A 12,095-nucleotide genomic window follows, 5' to 3' on the forward strand; every position below is an offset into this window, starting at 1 on the left:
ATAAGAACCAAGATGCATTATGTAAAGGTACAAATCCCAATGGGAAATGTAAGTGTGTTGTAAACCTACAATGTACCAAGAATCTTCTTGGTTTATTTCTTTTATTCTGAGTAACTACTTTGAAGTTAATGATAAACTGTGTGTTAACTATTGCTATTCTCTTATTTGGTTATAAAATTTTGTTTTACATTTTCAAACAATAAAAAAATTAAAAATAAAAAAAAGCTCTTTGTAAACAAGAAAAAAATTTTTTAAAAAAATTCTGCTAGCAACTGACCCTCACAAAAGAAATATGTGAAGAATATATACTTCAGGAAGAAAGAAACTCAGCTCATGTAGTATGTTTGATATTAAAGAAGAAATGCTAATGAAATAAATTGATAAGTATGTAGGTAAATATGAATAAACAATGGCTGAATATGAAACAAATATAGTAATCTGGGGAAAATATGAGACTAAACTATTGCACCAAAATAGCACATCAGAGGATGTGGGAGATACATATTGAGAAAATCATAAAACTTCAGTGAAGAACATTAGAGATATTCACACGTAGGAAGATGCACAGCTGAATAGATGTAAATTATTCCATGAAATAATCTGTAAATTTAACAGAAGTCAAATGAAATTGGCAAACATGTTCTTTCCTGGAACTTGGAAAATTGATTCTAAAATTTTCCATGAAAAAGCAAAGTACCAATAACCAAGATTCTCTTTGAGAAGAACCATGAATAGGCAAGTAGAAGGAGAAATTGACCACAAAAACATTTTTTATGGAATCTCAGTATTTATTGAAGTAAATTAAACTGGAATTTTCATAAGTCAAAAATATTGGCAGTTCCTTACAATTCCCTTATAATGAAGATGGCCTATGATATGGGTATTGGGAAATATCAATAGAAAGATAATAAACAAGGAAAATCTAGAATGAGGAGCATCGTGATAGATACAAAGTATTTGGAAATATGTGGTTAAGCTGCCTTTTTTGATCACTAGGAAAAAATGAATAAAGGGTATGCCAATAAATTTCTTATAGGAAAGTAAAATCAAATAAAATTTCTTACCTAAAACCAAAAGTAAAACAACTCCAGGTATATCAAAAACATTCTTATGAAAATCAAATATTGAAACTCATAGAAGAAAATATAAGAGAACGGTCTTATGAATGCCTCTTTTCCTTTCTACAGTAATAGAATTTTCTTATGGATGTGTAGAACAAAAACTACATTTCCTAACTTTCCTTAAAGAAAGGTAAACTGACTGGGTAACAAAGTGCTGGCCAAAGGGATATACTTGGAAATATCTATAAAAGAGCTTCCAAGAAACATCTTAAAATAAAGATGGCACACATGTCCTATGCCCCTTTTTATTTTCTCTTCCTTTGTCTACCCTTCTGCCTGAAACATGACTATATGAGGGTAGTACAGCATCATGGGAGTAGACCCAAAACCAGAAGGATCCTAGAACTCTGAGGACTTCATAGAAGTTAGCTCCCTTACTTGCTCCAGATTGCCTACCTCAAGTATTTAGTATGAGAAAGAAAAATGAGCTTCTGCCTCATTTAATTCACTATTATACTAGGCCTTTGTTCCTCACAGCCAATCTAGTGCTAACTAGTGCAATTGCAACGATATTTCTTCTGTCCCTTTTTCAAAAGAACCGCAAAAAGTAAAAACAGAATACATAGACATAATCCAACAGAAAAAAATCCACTTTTAATAGACTAAATGGATTTGTCCAGATCAGAAGGTCACTGGTGACTTTAGAGGGCTGTTTCCCAAAGAATAACTAAGAAGTCAGTGAAGCAACCCAGCACTCAAGGGTATATTTCCACTTGCTCACTATTTGGAGGCCTTCCAACTCCACACAAAACCAGCAGGCAAATGTGCTTAGCATTTCTGAGCTATGGGTATAACTAGGTATAACTAGGTGTTCCTGAATCATCGAGAATCAGAAATATCCCTTGCCATGGATAATTTCTTGACATCTTTTCCTTAATCATGGCACACCCAGTAGAAATGTGTCTGGTATACTACCTACTACCTGGTTACTAGGATGTCAATTGCCAATTCAGTTGTAGTTCAACCTATCTTTCTCCTTAACTATATAAAGAAATCTCATTCTCTCTCTCTCTCTCTCTCTCTCTCTCTCTCTCTCTCTCTCTCTCTCTCTCTCTCTCTCTTCCCTCAGAAGATAACCGTTGTCTGTCCTGGAATGAACTACATGCACCACTATTAGCAATATATTTATGTATGTATATATAAGAGTCCATCTGCAACACAAAATGACAAATTTCCTAAAGGTGTTACTGGAAGGTGAGCTATAAATTAATCACCAATCTCTCTGTGCCAAAGCCATAAGCACCAAAACATGAGAAGCAGAAGTGGATACAGGTCCAAACTTTGAACTTTTCAAAGTTCAAATAGAAGTTTTTTGATATACCCTAATGAGGTAGTCTTGGTTACTTTTCTCATTACTTTTCTCATTTCTGAGACAAAGTTATTGAAGGAAAGGTTTATTGTAGCTCACAGTTTGTAGAGGTTTCAGTTCATAGTTGGCTAGTTTCAAGGCAGGATGCCTGCAGAGGAGAAACAGTTCATGGTGGGCAGAACACAACAAAGCAGTGAAGTAGCAAAAGAAGCAGTAACTGGCAAGCTACAAGAGACAAGTAGTGACCCTCTTTCTGTCCCTTATATCTTATGCAGGCTACTCAAGGGTTGGTAGCACTCACACTCAGGAAGGGGCAGCCTTAATCCTAGCATCACATCATGAATCAATCCCAGCATCATATCCTTGATCCCAGCATCACACATCCTAGATCCAGCCACCTCTGAAAAGCCCCACGTATGACCACATGAAGCTTTAGGGAAATCTAGATACAAGCCATAACAGAGGTGCTTTTGTAAAAGAATTAAATAAATTACCAAACTAAAAAAAAATGCCAAAATAATTTTTCTATAAGAAATAATGGCAAAGAATAAATTTGAGGAAATTCTACCATTACAATGTATAAAAGCCTGTATTTATTTGTCCTTAAAGTATAATTGGAAGCATACTGGATTTGGTAGTATTGTTAACAAAAAAAAAGAAACCATTATTGCTGAATTTATTAGAGGAGACTGTAACTCTTACAAAGCAATGGAAATTTGTCTTCATGGGATTATGACTCTTAAAAATGGGAGATTCTCTTCCACTATTGCCATCAGAGAGTGGTAATTCCTAAAATTTCCCTTAGGATTTTCCTGAGCTTAAAATATCTTCACTATCAAACATTTACAACGTAGTCCTTCTCCTTTTAGAATGGATAGCACACTTGAATTTCAAACAATTAAGGTAACAATAAAGTTAACACAACTAAGGTAAACAATTAAGGTATTCCTGTAAGGTATAGACAAACAGAAACACAAGACAATGAGCACCTGGTGGCTGAAGCAAGAACACCAGCTGAGTAACTACCAGGTAGCCTTGCATGGGGATGGTTCTACCTCCTCTTAGAGTGGTCCATGAGGCTAACGAGGCCTGTGGACTACACACATTAATTAATTGCCTAAAATACCTCACATATGTTGTCTAAGATGGATAAATCCAGATGTTCTCCTGAATTACATAGACTATGTTACCTCTATAGTCCATTCCATGCAGTCACACCTCCATGTTCACCATATGCTAACATTTTCTTCTCTGAGAGGCAGGGGCAATACACAGAAGGGGGGAAAACCCAGAGGAAACAGAACTCAAGCTCCCTTTACCTAAAGCAAGAATAGGAGTGGGATGTTCATGGGTCTCTAGAATCCTACCAAGCAAATCTCCCTGGCTTTGATCTGTTAAAATGACCAAAATCTATCAAAAGGGATCTGAAATCTTTACCATATCCTGGAAGATCAAGGGATTTTCAAGGCTCAGAATTGTCTCCCCTAAATATTTAAGTTACAAAGTGTAAATATTCTTGTGATTTGAATCTCCTGCTTTGGCTTCTTCAGGTAGACCCCAGAAAGGCTCACCCTGGACATTTCATTAAACTCACAATAGCAGAACTGCATTTTCCTGATTGAAAGTTTTTAATTTTTTTCACCAGTCTATGATGAGTATTTATTGTATGCCTCTTACTCGGCTTATTTTACTTTGGGATACAGCAGTTGATGAAGTTCACTAAGTTGCAGTGAATCCTCATCCATATGAAACTGGAAAAAACGTATTGAGAATGCCCCAAGATAATGCATATGCTAAGGAATTTTTTTACATAATTTTCTGGAATATCTTAAAGGGCTCAATACTAGCCAGAAGACCCTTTTTTTAAACAGCTTTGTTCTACATGTTTCTTTTCCATCTTTTACAAGGGTCTTTCTAGATAATTAAATACAAACACATCAAGGTTTCAATGCTCACTATATTTGGAGCCCATATCTAGTATATTAAATATCTTTCAGTTTAAATTTTTCATTTATCAAGTAGATATAACTTCTTATATTGGAGGAAATCACATACCATTTTTATACTGCACACTAAATACAGTACTTTATAATGACTAGTGCCTTACTTGTGAGCTAATATATACTCAAAATTTTCAGTTGGTTGTATTTTAATTATCTAGATATCTATTCATGCAAGAAAGGGAGGAATATGAAGAAATGTAACACATAGTTCATATCCTCAATTCTCTTACGTTTAGCAAATTGAATTCCCCCTTCTAAGGATGATTGACATATTTATTACCTTTGCTTTTAGAATTATTTATTCTCTTTATTGACATTTAGTGTTCTGTTTTGAATCTGAAATGTCTCTCAAAAGCTCATGTATGGAAGACTTTGTTCCCAAAGCAGCAATGCTCAGAAGTTAAGCCTTTGGAAGATGTTTAGATGAGGAGGTTTCTAATTAATTGTTAGTCCATGGATATATGTATAATTGAATTAACTATTGATACATGGTAAAAACTTAGGAGATAGAGCCTATTTGGAGAGTGTGGATCATTGGGTGTGTCCTTTGGGGGCTATCTTTTGTTCTCTTTCTCTGGCCATGACAAAGTGAGCTGATTTACTCCACCAGGTGCCCTCTACCATGATAGTATGCTTCTCTATGGTCCTAAATGATGGTTCCAAGTGACCATGGACTGAAACCTCTGCAAACAGTAGTCAAAAAGTCTTTTCTCATTTAAGTTAATTTTCTCAGGTATTTTGTCACAGTGATGGAAAGCTAACTAACACACCTAATATGCAGAGAGAGAGAGAGAGAGAGAGAAAGAGAGAGAGGAGGAGGACTTTCTAAATGGAAGACAACCAGATGAACTGGGCAAAGAACATATAAAACATGCAAGACAATTGTACATTGTCAAGGTTTTCAATCTGTGTATATGATAATTAACTTTATAAACTTTTCTAAAGAAATGAATCTGACCCTGGAAAAAATGAAAGGGGGATGTAGGTAAGGTGAAAAAGACTTGAAATATGTTAGGTACATGCACCAATTCCCTACAGTGAATCTAATCATTATGTACTAAAAACATGTACTAATAAAAATCAAAAAATAAAAATAAATAGAAGACACTCCATTTGTATCAAAATATTTTGTCCATTCCACCCAGATCTATTCAAGTGCATCTAAACTCTACAAGGTCATCTCTGACAGCTCTTTTCAAAAGACCATTCCTTCCTTTGGACTTGTTCTCATTGCTTATATACATTTATTAACTAAGCAAGGTATTCATTTAGTGTTAATTATTAGGGAAGTTAAATATTGAGCGCTGAAACTTCCAGTTTTCAGTTCTATATGTAAGAAACATGGAAATTACCACTCCATCCTAACAAATAAAAAGCTGAACAGGCTGAAAAATTAACAGTTTTTCTTAGATCCATAGTTAGTTATGGACACAGTGAAAGCACTATTCCTAAGATTGGGGAGACATCTGGTGGGGGGCATTTACCAATAAAGAAACTTGCAAGTGGAAACCACTGGTGAAAATGTTGCCTGGCTAAAAAACCTAGATTGTAATTGACAAACAGCTGAAAGCTCAGTATAGCAAATCTGAGAGTTAAAATTCCAAGAGGACCCAGTAACAAGGGGTCCCCATACTTTTTAGATTTTTTTCCTCCAGAGGCTTAACTAGATTCTCAGTAAGTATCAGGAGGAAAAAATCCTCCAGTATCCAGCAGGAGAAGAGAGAAAGGATCCATTCTGAAACCATCAGAGCTCGCCTCCTCTTTTAGCAAGGTCTTCCCTCAGGTGAAGCTAGTTAACCAGAGCCTAATGGGCTGAACGTGATGTCCTGAAGTACCCTATCATCAGAGCCTAAGTGGCCTCAGGAAAGTGAAATGCCCAGCTCTAGACAGTTCTGCTAGTCTTTTCCTATCTAAGGGAAGAGGAAAAAAATTTTGAAATTCACAGTACAGAGACACAAGATCACTAAAAGACTGAGGCCTAGTAACAGAATTGTAGAATGTTTCCCCCCTCCCCTATATCTTACCATCACAGCACTAGGCCTATTTATAGCAGTTTCTTTTACTTGGAACATTATATCTGCCTACTAAGAAAAAAAATCATAAAGCATACTAAAAGGCAAACACACACACACACACACACACACACACACACACACACACTTTGAAAAGATACAGAAAGCCCCAGAAACAAACATGGAAGGGGCGGAATTATCAGACTAGAAATTTAAAACAACCATGATTAATATGTAAGAACTCTAATCCATGAAGTATACAACCGACAAAAATAGATAGATGTCATCAGATAGAAATCTAAAGACCAACATGATATCCAAAGATCAAAAATGCTGTAATAGAAATAGAGAATGAGTTTATTAGTAGACTGACCACACATGAGAAAAGAACCTCTGAGCTTGAGGATATGTCAATAAAAACCAGCAAGACTGAAAAGCAAAGAGAAAAAAAGAGTGAAAATGGTAATAGAATATCCAAACACTGTGGAACAGCTAGAAAAAAATATAACGAACATGTAACCAGAAATACCAGAATACTAGAACTGGTAATACATGAAAGAGAGAAAGGAAAGCAGAAATATTTTAAATAATGACTGTAAATTTTCTTTAAATTATTATCGGACGCAAAATCACAGATCTAGGAAGCTCAGAGAATACAAAACAGCATAAATACAAAAAAAACAAATATTCTAGTCACTTTATCATTGCTGCAACATAATACTTGACACTCACAACTTAAAGTAGGAGATGTTTTATTTTGGCTCATGTTCTTAGTTCTTAATCTGACAGCTCCAAGGCAGGAAAGTATGGTGGAAGAGTCTGCCAGAGGAAAGCTAACTCATGTCATGGTATCCAGGAAGTATAGACAGAAGGGAAGAACAAGGGAAAGAGACACAGACTTCCAAGTCACACCCCTAGTGACCCACTTCTTACCAGGCCCGACCTCCTAACAGCAATTCAGCTGAAGCACTGCACAATCCAATCAAAAACCCCATCTCTGAGAACATCAGTTTTTTGGGAAACATTGCAAATCCAAACCACAGCATTCTGTCTTTGGCCTCCAAAAGACTCATGTACATCTATCTCTTTGAGCAAAATGCATTTGGTCCATCTGTATGAGTTTTCAGTCTAAACAGTTTCAGCATTGCTTAAAAGTTCAAGTCCAGTGTCTCTTCTGAGGCTTAATGCACACTCTTAGCTATGAGCCGCGGCTATAATAACAGAAAGTTAAGCACTGTTGATATATAGTGGCACAGGATAAGCATTCCTTTCAAAAAGGGAAAACAATGAGGTCAGAAAGGAATGAGACCAAAGCAGGACTGAAACCCAACAGAGAAAACACTGAGTCCTGTAGCTCTGTGTCCTCACCTGTGGCAAGTTGTGTCAATGGAATATGACTCCAAAGGGCTTGGGCAGTCTTACCGCTACAGAATTGCTGGTTGCAACTCTAACGGCCCCTCTCTCTCTTGGAATGGCTTTCCTCACTGCCCGTTGCTTTTCCTGAAACACTCCATGTTCCTGGCTTCCCCATAATCCTGGGTTCTCTGCTGCACTTTGGTTTTGTTCTCACAGATTCACACATTGTCCTCTCAGGGACACACTGCCTGGCCTCTTGGGCCATCCTCTGAACTCTGGGTGCATACTACTCTCTCCCCACAACTGTTGCACTCTGCATGACCACAAAACTAGTACCATATGGATAATGCTAAGATCTGCCACCAGCTCAAGCAGTAGCAGGGTTTGGATCATGGCTACAGAGGCCTCCAAGTGCCTGGATGGCTAAGCATTGTGAACAGAACCCCAGGGAACCCATTCCCTAGGCAGTCCTTCTCAACCAAGATACCCTGACACTCTCTTCTCAAATGAAAACTCTATATCTGTGTACCTTTGAGCTTGCAATGTGTGGGGTCTCTGATTTCTGAGTTGACCTCAAGACCTCTTTCCTATTGTCCTGATGCAAAGTACTTGGCTTTTCTAAAATGCTAATATTTTCAGTAACCAAGCTATCCTAGGTTAAAATTTATAGGTCCCAACTTTACAGGTCTCAATTTTATAGGCTCCAACTTCATAGGCGCTTCCTTACTGGCCATCAGCAAATTTTTTTAAATTATTCAAGTCTGCTTTTTGGACCTGCTTTTTGTGGTAGATATGGCTAAAAGCCACCAGCAATATTCATATCACAGTTTCAACATTGGGCTGGCTTAAAACTTCTTCCACCAGATTAAGTAGTCTGCCCCCCCTAAAATTTCAGGACATGAACAAATATAGACAAACTTTCTGCTAGAGTTTAATAAAGCATCACACGGTCTTACTCCAACTGCCAATGGAGTTCTTTTTTCCAACTGAAACCAACTGAGCCTGATCTTTACGGTCTTCATTTCCATGAGAATTCTGGTCTTCTCAAAGTTATAAGAGCAACAATGTATTTGTTTACATATCCTTATTAATTACTTATGTATAAGTATGCTTATGTATTCTTACATGTAAGTGAAATGAATGACCACAATAATACAAGGGATAAAAATGAAAAATTAGAATTATTGTGTCATTATAAAGTACTCACACAACCTGTGAAGCAGTATGGTGTTATTTGACCTTGGACTTGGATTATTAGTTGTGATTGTATATTGCAAGGTCTAGGGCAATAAATTTAAAAAGTGAAAAGTGGGCCGGGGATTTAGCTCAGTGGTTTTGCTGCCTGCTGCGCAAGCACAAAGACCCGAGTTCGATCCCTGGTACCAAAAAAAAAAAAAAAGAGTCCAAAAAGTGAAAAGAAAAAAAGAAGTTAGATAACTGGTTTGATAAAAAGGAAAGAAAATGGAATCATACAAAATGTTCAATTAAAATCATAAATAATAAAAGAAAATGGAAGATAAAAATGAGAAACAAAGAATAGGATCAATGATTACACAACAGAGATAACTCTGGTATATATTAATCCAATTATATCAATAATCATTTTGAATATCAATGGTCTAACCATACCAATGAAAATACAGAGACTGTTAGAGTGGATCATAAAACAAGACCAAAGCAGATGTTTTATACAAGAAACCTACTTTAAATATTAAGATGATTTTAAGATAAAGAATGTGAATAAGGAAACATACCATGTTAACACAAATCCAAAGAGAGCAAGAGCAAGGAAGTCAATTTCAGACAAAGCAAACCTGGAAGTAATCAGTGTTACCAGAGACAAAGAAGGGCATTATATAATGATGAGGAAGTCAATTTTCAATAAACCCATAATAATCTTTAACATTATGCACCTAACAACAGAATATCAATGTATACACGGTAGAAACTGTAAGGACTATGAGGAAACTGTAAGAACTGTAAAGAAATATAGATGAATTCACTATGGATATGGGATGTTATAATAATAGGAGGTTGGATACTTCAATATTTCATTCAGACAGGCAGAAAATTGGTAGAGCACTGGTAGAATTTATTCATTCCAATTGATATCTATAGACGATGTGTACTTCATCTATAGACTACTTCGTCCGACAGTAGCAGAATACACATTTTTCACAAGTTCAACATCTTTTTAACAAATCATGCTGGCACAACTGGACATCCATGCTTTATAAAAAAGGAAAAAAGAAAACAATCTATTCACAAACCTTTCAACCATCACTAAAGTTATATAACATTCAAAACTATGAACCTCCTAGAAGATAACACAGAAAAAACCCTACATGACCTTACATCTGATGATGACTTTTTAGATAAAACCCCAAAGACATGATCCATGAAGAAAAAGTTGATAAACTGGAGTCATTAAATATTTCTACTGTGTGAAATACAATGTCAAGGAAATGAAAAGACAACCCACAGACTAGGAGAAAATATTTGCAAAAGATATATCTGATTAAAGATTGTTATCTAAAGTACAAAAGAGAACTTTTAAAAACTCAACAATAAGATAACGTACAACAGTGCTTGGCAAGGATGAAAGACTAGGAACTCTTAGTCAGTGCTGGTTGGGAAGCAAAGTGGTACAGACAACCTTAGAAGATAGGAACTAAAATATGCAAACGACAATGACCACACCATAAAAACTTGCACCTACATGTTTATTGCCAACACTTGAAACAACCAAGATATCCTTCTATCAGTAAATGGATAAATGGACTGTGTTATACATAGACAATGGAATATTACTCATTGCTAAAAAGAAATGAGCTGTCAAACCATGAAAATAACATGGAGGAACTTTATATTTCTATTGAAAAAAGTCAGTCTAAATAGGCTAGGAGCTATATGGTTCCAACTATGTGACGATTCAGAAAAAGTTAAAGTATGAAGATATTTTAAAAATCAATGCTTCCAGGGATTAGTGTGAGGAAGGATAAAAAGGTAGAACAGAGGATTTATAAAGGAACGAATACACTGTTTATGATTGTACTAGTGACATGTCATCAAACTTTTGTCAAAATACATGGAATATAACAAACCAGGAATGAACTCTAATTGATGGACTCTAGATGAGCTGCATCAATGTAGGTTCATCAATTGTAATAAATATATCAATGTCTTGAAGAATATTCAAAATAAGGGAGATTATGCATGTATCATGGAAGATTTATGGAAAATATCTGTACCTTCCTTTGAACATTGCTATCAGTCTAAAACTGCTCTAAAATAACACAGTCTCATTCTTTAAGAAAAAGAAAAGGCATTTGTTTCTGATACCTTTGAATATTCCCATCCTCCTTGTTTGGTAATAGGCCTTATCTCCATGATGACAGGGCAAGTTGCTCCAGTCCAAGTGCTTTCCTGAGAATAAGGTCAAACTCCACCTGATCCATCTTATAGTCAGATATAAGTCATTCGCTTTCCTCTAGTTGGGCATAAGGAGAAACTGGCCTGGGAGGAAAAACTAAAATTCAAAAAAAGACTCTCACAACCACTGAAAGTCTCTAAGTCCTTGGATCCAGCTGTTCCTGAGTAAAGTTTCATCCCAGTCATTTGCCGGATTTTGTTTATATGAGCCAATAAATTTCACTTTTTCTTTCAGATTAATTTGACTTTGTCTGTCACTTGGAAGGCTTTGACCAATTCATGACAAGCTCCCTAAGGAAGCTATCACTTTTACTGTTTTTTCACTTCACATTGCACCTAGCACAGGGTGCTGCAAGAATAGAAATTCAACTTAACATTATCAAAGATGTTCTAAATCTCCATTAAAGTTCTAGAATATTATATAAGATTTTACAGATGTTGATGAAATTATTACATGTAAAAATTGCTAGCAAGTTGAGTCTCAGGAGATAACTATACTTTGTCTAAGTCTCCTGTTTTCAAGAAGAAAGATATTTAACCATGTTACAAACATATTCCTTCTTATTGATTCACCACGGCCTCCATGACATTTATATCCTTATTGATTGCACCAGTGATCACGTGTGTGTGTGTGTGTGTGTGTGTGTGTGTGTGTGTTGCTTTAACCAACTTCCAGGAAAGTTTCTCTATTGCACTTATAAAATCTGGGTTGCAAACCTAACAAAGTAGATAGAAGTTTACTCCACAGTCTCTTAAAGAGGCGCCTTTCCATGAATTCTATGTGTGACTTGCTCATAAATACGGAAAGTATCTGAAGGTTTTCTTTTAACTTGTCTTGATTTCCTTGAAGACTCTGGCACAC

The sequence above is a fragment of the Heterocephalus glaber genome, unplaced genomic scaffold (assembly GCF_053883595.1).
Source record: "Heterocephalus glaber isolate CG9 unplaced genomic scaffold, H.glaber_assembly_v1.0 deba00001608, whole genome shotgun sequence".
NCBI lineage: Eukaryota > Metazoa > Chordata > Mammalia > Rodentia > Bathyergidae > Heterocephalus > Heterocephalus glaber.